The following is a 7,500-nucleotide window of genomic DNA, read 5'->3' on the forward strand; positions in this document are numbered from 1 at the left end:
CTTTGTTCGGCCCCGCGGGTCCCCTCTCTGACCCGGGCGAAAGCCACCGAGAAGCCAGACGGACCCCTGCCCAGCCGCCTGGCGGGTGGCTTGGAGCAGCCGCTCGGCAGCGCTGCCCTGGGAGTGCTCGGCGTCGCTTGTTCCCTCATATACGGAACTGGAGGGCCGTCAGCTCCGCGAGCGCACAACCAGCCGACCTCCGCCCAGCGGCAGGTCGCAGAAATCACGCCGGCTTGTACGATGACGTAGGCGGAGGCAGAGCGCAACAGCGACCCCTTGGCGACAAGCGCGATCTCCGCGGAGAGCACGTCTACTCGCCGAGGGAGAGCACGTCTACTCGCCGAGGGAGAGCACGTCTACTCGCCGAGGGAGAGCACGTCTACTCGCCCAGGGAGAGCACGTCTACTCGCCCAGGGAGAGCACGTCTACTCGCCCAGGGAGAGCACGTCTACTCGCCCAGGGAGAGCACGTCTACTCGCCGAGGGAGAGCACGTCTACTCGCCCAGGGAGAGCACGTCTACTCGCCCAGGGAGAGCACGTCTACTCGCCCAGGGAGAGCACGTCTACTCGCCGAGGGAGAGCACGTCTACTCGCCGAGGGAGAGCACGTCCACTCGCCCAGGGAGAGCACGTCTACTCGCCGAGGGAGAGCACGTCTACTCGCCGAGGGAGAGCACGTCTACTCGCCGAGGGAGAGCACGTCTACTCGCCCAGGGAGAGCACGTCTACTCGCCCAGGGAGAGCACGTCTACCTCCCGCATGAGGGAGAGCACGGGGGGGGGGGACAAAGACAGGCGGCAGCAGCTTCGGTGAACGTCACCCGGGAGGCGACCGGGGCTGTCCCGGGGCAGTCCCGGGAAGCCGGCGTCCGACACAGGGAACCGTCAGCTGCCGGACCGGGGCGAATCCCCGCGGCCACGGCAGGGGTGGGGGCTCGAAGACAGCCGGCAGCCGCTTCGGTGAACGTCACCCGGGAGGAGACTGGGGCCCTCCCGGGACCGTCCCGGGAAGACGACGTTCGGCACGAGATCCCGGCCGCGGCCGGACCGGCTCGAAGCCTCGCGGTCCCGGCAGCAGCCGGAGCCGCTCGCCGCCTCGGGCTCCCGGCCCCCTACAGATCCGGCGACTCGTTCGCGGGCGGCGGGGGGAGGCAGTGGAGGGGGTGCGGGGAGAAGCGGCAGCGGAGGCGGAGGGGGGGGGGCTCGAAGACAGCCGGCAGCCGCTTCGGTGAACGTCACCCAGGAGGCGATCGGGGCCGTCCCGGGGCCGTCCCGGGATGCCGGCTTCCGGCACGGGGTCCCGGCCGCGGCCGGACCGGCTCGTATCCCCGCGGCTCCGGCAGGGGGGGGGGGGGCTCGAAGACAGCCGGCAGTCGCCTCGGTGAACGTCACCCGGCCGGCGACCGGGACCGGCCCGGGAAGCCATCGTCCGGCCCGGGATCCCGGCCGCGGCCGGACCGGCTCGAATCCCCGCGGCCCCGGCACGGGGGAGGCCCAAAGACTGGCGGCAGCCGCTTCGCTGAACGTCACCCGGCCGGCGACCGGGGCCGTCCCGGGGCCGTCCCGGGATGCCGGCATCCGGCACGGGGTCCCGGCCGCGGCCGGAGCGGCTCGAATCCCCGCGGTCCCGGCAGCAGCCGGAGCCGCTCGCCGTTCGGGCTCCCGGCACCCTACAGATCCGGCGACTCGTTCGCGGGCGGCGGGGGGAGGCAGTGGAGGGGGTGCGGGCAGAAGCGGCCGCGGAGGCGGAGGGGGGGGGGGGGCTCGAAGACAGCCGTCAGCCGCTTCGGTGAACGTCACCCGGGAGGCGACCGGGACCGGCCCGGGAAGCCATCGTCCGGCCCCGGATCCCGGCCGCGGCCGGACCGGCTCGAAGCCCCGCGGCCCCGGCACGGGGGAGGCCCAAAGACTGGCGGCAGCCGCTTCGCTGAACGTCACCCGGCCGGCGACCGGGGCCGTCCCGGGGCCGTCCCGGGATGCCGGCTTCCGGCACGGGGTCCCGGCCGCGGCCGGAGCGGCTCGAATCCCCGCGGTCCCGGCAGCAGCCGGAGCCGCTCGCCGTTCGGGCTCCCGGCACCCTACGGATCCGGCGACTCGTTCGCCGGCGGCGGGGGGAGGCAGTGGAGGGGGTGCGGGGAGAAGCGGCAGCGGAGGCGGAGGGGGGGGGGGGCTCGAAGACAGCCGGCAGCCGCTTCGGTGAACGTCACCCGGCCGGCGACCGGGGCCGTCCCGGGGCTGTCCGGGGATGCCGGCTTCCGGCACGGGGTCCCGGCCGCGGCCGGACCGGCTCGAATCCCCGCGGTCCCGGCAGCAGCCGGAGCCGCTCGCCGTTCGGGCTCCCGGCACCCTACAGATCCGGCGACTCGTTCGCCGGCGGCGGGGGGAGGCAGTGGAGGGGGTGCGGGCAGAAGCGGCCGCGGAGGCGGAGGGGGGGGGGGGGCTCGAAGACAGCCGGCAGCCGCTTCGGTGAACGTCACCCGGGAGGCGACCGGGACCGGCCCGGGAAGCCATCGTCCGGCCCCGGATCCCGGCCGCGGCCGGACCGGCTCGAAGCCCCGCGGCCCCGGCACGGGGGAGGCCCAAAGACTGGCGGCAGCCGCTTCGCTGAACGTCACCCGGCCGGCGACCGGGGCCGTCCCGGGGCCGTCCCGGGATGCCGGCTTCCGGCACGGGGTCCCGGCCGCGGCCGGACCGGCTCGAATCCCCGCGGTCCCGGCAGCAGCCGGAGCCGCTCGCCGTTCGGGCTCCCGGCACCCTACGGATCCGCCGACTCGTTCGCCGGCGGCGGGGGGAGGCAGTGGAGGGGGTGCGGGCAGAAGCGGCAGCGGAGGCGGAGGGGGGGGGGCTCGAAGACAGCCGGCAGCCGCTTCGGTGAACGTCACCCGGCCGGCGACCGGGGCCGTCCCGGGGCCGTCCCGGGATGCCGGCTTCCGGCACGGGGTCCCGGCCGCGGCCGGAGCGGCTCGAATCCCCGCGGTCCCGGCAGCAGCCGGAGCCGCTCGCCGTTCGGGCTCCCGGCACCCTACAGATCCGGCGACTCGTTCGCGGGCGGCGGGGGGAGGCAGTGGAGGGGGTGCGGGCAGAAGCGGCCGCGGAGGCGGAGGGGGGGGGGGGGCTCGAAGACAGCCGTCAGCCGCTTCGGTGAACGTCACCCGGGAGGCGACCGGGACCGGCCCGGGAAGCCATCGTCCGGCCCCGGATCCCGGCCGCGGCCGGACCGGCTCGAAGCCCCGCGGCCCCGGCACGGGGGAGGCCCAAAGACTGGCGGCAGCCGCTTCGCTGAACGTCACCCGGCCGGCGACCGGGGCCGTCCCGGGGCCGTCCCGGGATGCCGGCTTCCGGCACGGGGTCCCGGCCGCGGCCGGAGCGGCTCGAATCCCCGCGGTCCCGGCAGCAGCCGGAGCCGCTCGCCGTTCGGGCTCCCGGCACCCTACGGATCCGGCGACTCGTTCGCCGGCGGCGGGGGGAGGCAGTGGAGGCGGTGCGGGGAGAAGCGGCAGCGGAGGCGGAGGGGGGGGCGGGGGGGACGATAGTGGCGGGGGGCGGGGGGTGCTCGAAGGCAGCCGGCAGCCGGTTCGGTGAACATTCGCCGGGGCGGGGGGGCGACCTGTCCGTGCCCGGGGCAGCCCCGGGAAGCCGGCAGCCAGCACGGGGTCCCGGCAGCACCTGTTCCCTGCCCTGGGACTTGCCGTGCCCGGCGGCCGGTTGCCGGGTGGGGGGAGCGATGAGAGGCGGGGCGCAGCGGCCGGGGCAGCGCCGGGCCGCAGCGGGGGGCTGGGCGGGTGGGGTAGGCGTCGAGCGGCAAGCCCTCGGCTGCAGCGAATGTTCGGCGGTGCGGGGCGGGGGGGGACGGGACGACACGTTGGGGGCGCCGAGTCCGAGCCACCCCCGGCCCCAGGGGCGGCCGGAGGGGGAGGCCGGTGCCTGGCCCTGGGAGCTGCTGGGCGCCGGATGGCCGAGGGTGCGTCAGAAGCCGCCCGAGCGGTCGAGCAGGTCCTCCAGAAAGGCCTAGGGTGGCTTCGAGGGCCCCGGGAGCAGTCGAGGGAGGCCTCCAGGCAGGTCTGGAGTGGATGGGAGGCCTTCCAAAGCAGACAAGGGAGGCTGCCAGCGGGGCCTAGGCTGGCACTGCAGCCTGTAAATGGTTGGGGGGGGGGCCTCTGGTGCGGCCTGGAGTCTCTGGGTGGCGTCCAGAGAGGTGCAAAAGATCCTCTGGTGCGGCCTGTGGTGGCGGAGAAGCCTGCAGAGCGTGCGGGGGAGGCTTCTGGTGCGGCCTGGGGTGGGTCGGAAGCCTGCAGAGCGTGCGGGAGAGGCTTCTGGTGCGGCCTGGGGTGGCTGAGAAGCCTGCAGAGCGTGCGGGAGAGGCTTCTGCTGCGGCCTGGGGTGGCTGAGAAGCCTGCAGAGCATGCGGGAGAGGCTTCTGCTGCGGCCTGGGGTGGCTGAGAAGCCCCTGCAGAGCGTGCGGGGGAGGCTTCTGTTGGGGCCTGGGGTGGGTCAGAAGCCTACAGAGCGTGCGGGGGAGGCTTCTGGTGCGGCCTGGGGTGGGTCGGAAGCCTGCAGAGCGTGCGGGAGAGGCTTCTGTTGGGGCCTGGGGTGGCTGAGAAGCCTGCAGAGCGTGCGGGGGAGGCATCTGCTGCGGCCTGGGGTGGCTGAGAAGCCTGCAGAGCGTGCGGGGGAGGCTTCTGCTGCGGCCTGGGGTGGCTGAGAAGCCTGCAGAGCGTGCGGGGGAGGCTTCTGGTGCGGCCTGGGGTGGCTGAGAAGCCTGCAGAGCGTGCGGGGGAGGCTTCTGGTGCGGCCTGGGGTGGGACGGAAGCCTGCAGAGCGTGCGGGGGAGGCTTCTGGTGCGGCCTGGGGTGGGTCGGAAGCCTGCAGAGCGTGCGGGAGAGGCTTCTGCTGCGGCCTGGGGTGGGTCGGAAGCCTGCAGAGCGTGCGGGAGAGGCTTCTGGTGCGGCCTGGGGTGGCTGAGAAGCCTGCAGAGCGTGCGGGAGAGGCTTCTGCTGCGGCCTGGGGTGGCTGAGAAGCCTGCAGAGCGTGCGGGAGAGGCTTCTGCTGCGGCCTGGGGTGGCTGAGAAGCCTGCAGAGCGTGCGGGAGAGGCTTCTGCTGCGGCCTGGGGTGGCTGAGAAGCCTGCAGAGCGTGCGGGAGAGGCTTCTGCTGCGGCCTGGGGTGGCTGAGAAGCCTGCAGAGCGTGCGGGAGAGGCTTCTGGTGCGGCCTGGGGTGGCTGAGAAGCCTGCAGAGCGTGCGGGAGAGGCTTCTGGTGCGGCCTGGGGTGGCTGAGAAGCCTGCAGGGCGTGCGGGAGAGGCTTCTGCTGCGGCCTGGGGTGGGTGGGAAGCCTGCAGAGCGTGCGGGGGAGGCTTCTGGTGCGGCCTGGGGTGGCTGAGAAGCCTGCAGAGCGTGCGGGGGAGGCTTCTGGTGCGGCCTGGGGTGGCTGAGAAGCCTGCAGAGCGTGCGGGAGAGGCTTCTGGTGCGGCCTGGGGTGGCTGAGAAGCCTGCAGAGCGTGCGGGGGAGGCTTCTGGTGCGGCCTGGGGTGGCTGAGAAGCCTGAAGAGCGTGCGGGAGAGGCTTCTGCTGCGGCCTGGGGTGGCTGAGAAGCCTGCAGAGCGTGCGGGGGAGGCTTCTGGTGCGGCCTGGGGTGGCTGAGAAGCCTGCAGAGCGTGCGGGAGAGGCTTCTGGTGCGGCCTGGGGTGGCTGAGAAGCCTGCAGAGCGTGCGGGAGAGGCTTCTGCTGCGGCCTGGGGTGGCTGAGAAGCCTGCAGAGCGTGCGGGAGAGGCTTCTGCTGCGGCCTGGGGTGGGTCGGAAGCCTGCAGAGCGTGCGGGAGAGGCTTCTGCTGCGGCCTGGGGTGGGTCGGAAGCCTGCAGAGCTTGCGGGGGAGGCTTCTGGTGCGGCCTGGGGTGGGTCGGAAGCCTGCAGAGCATGCGGGGGAGGCTTCTGCTGCGGCCTGGGGTCTCTGGGTGGCCTCTAGAGAGGTGCAAAAGACCCTCTGGGTTGGGCTGGGGTGGCTCTTGGACCCCTGCCACACAGTGGAGAGAGGCCTCCGGCCCGCCACCTGTGTCCCTGTGTCCCTGAGTGCCTGAGTGCCTGTGTCCCTGTGTCCCTGTGTCCCTGAGTGCCTGAGTGCCTGAGTGCCTGTGTCCCTGTGTCCTTATGTCCCTGTGTCCCTGTGTCCCTGTGTGCCTGAGTGCCTGTGTCCCTGTGTCCCTGTCTGTGTACCTGTATGCGAGAGTGTCCGGCACGCCACCCAGCGGCGGCGGGCAAGCAGGTAGGCGGGTGGGCGGGCCGGCGAGGGCCAGTGTGAGTTTGGGGGGTGGGAGGGGAGGCGGCAGCTGGAAGCGTCAGAGGAGGGGGCGTGGCTCCGGCTGGCCCCGGGAGCAGGTTCCCGGGACCGGGACCGGCTGGACCCGGCGGGTGGTTGATCCCGGGGCGGGGGGCAGAGGCGGCGGGAAGCGGCAGCTGCGTGTGCGGCGGGGGGGTGGAGGGCGAACCGCGGCGGGAAGCGGATGCTTCAGAGCAGGTTACGGGGGCGGGGACGGACGACACCACCTGTCCCCGCCCCGGGACGGGCTGGACCCGGCGCCCTGGACCCGGCGCCGTGTACCCGCCGCCGCCCCCGCCGCCGCCCCCCTCCGCCACCCCGGGACCCCGACGTTTTTTGGCGCCCGCGCCTTTTTTTGCTCCCCGCCTGCCCGCGCTGCCCCGGGCCCTCCCCCGGGGCGGGGCGGGAGGGAGGGACGGACGGACGGACGGGTAGCCGGGGATCTCCGAGCGCGCGCCACCAGACCGAGGCGGGTCCCGGCGGCGGGCGGCGGCGGCGGCGGCGGCGGCGGCAGCAAGCGACGGCGGGGGGGGCAGGCTAGGGAGAGAGGGGGAGCGGCATGCGGTAGGGCTGGGGGGTTTGTTTCGGGGGGGAGGGGTGGGGGGGGGGTGGCAGCGGTCAGCGAGAGCGGGGAGAGGGGGAGCGGCATGCGGTAGGGCTGGGGTGTTTTTGGGGTGGGGGCGTTGGGGGGATTAGCGGGCGGGCGGGCAGCCGAGCCAAGCGGCAAGCCGGGGGGCGGGCGAGGGCGGCTTTAGGGCCGGAGGAGCGGAGCGCAACCTCCCCCGTGCAGGCTCCAGCGTGGAGAGCAGCAAGTTTTTGGGGACGGGGGACGACGGACGGGAGGGGCAGCGGCGAGAGGCTAGCTGCGGCAAGGGGCACCGGCACGGCCGCCCTAACAGCGCCGCCTCGGTCGCAGGGGTTAGAGAGCAGCCGGGCAGCCCGGGAGGGAAGCGGCAGCCCGCGAAGGGGGGAAGGGGGGGCTCCGCGCAAACCGCTAACGGGAGCCGGGGGGTGTGGGGAGCTGGGGGTGGCAGCAGCGGCAAGAGGCAACGTCGGGAGGGGGGGCTCCGCGCAAACCGGTAACGGGGGCCGGGGGGTGTGGGGGGGGGCGGTGGCGGCCGCGGCAAGAGGCAACGGCAGGCGGGGGGGCTCCGCGCAAACCGGCAGCGGGGGGGGGGGGGCGGGGGGTA

Source organism: Melanerpes formicivorus, unplaced genomic scaffold, assembly GCF_026170545.1.
Source record: "Melanerpes formicivorus ecotype bairdi unplaced genomic scaffold, bMelFor1.0.p_v2 SCAF_520, whole genome shotgun sequence".
Classification (NCBI taxonomy): domain Eukaryota; kingdom Metazoa; phylum Chordata; class Aves; order Piciformes; family Picidae; genus Melanerpes; species Melanerpes formicivorus.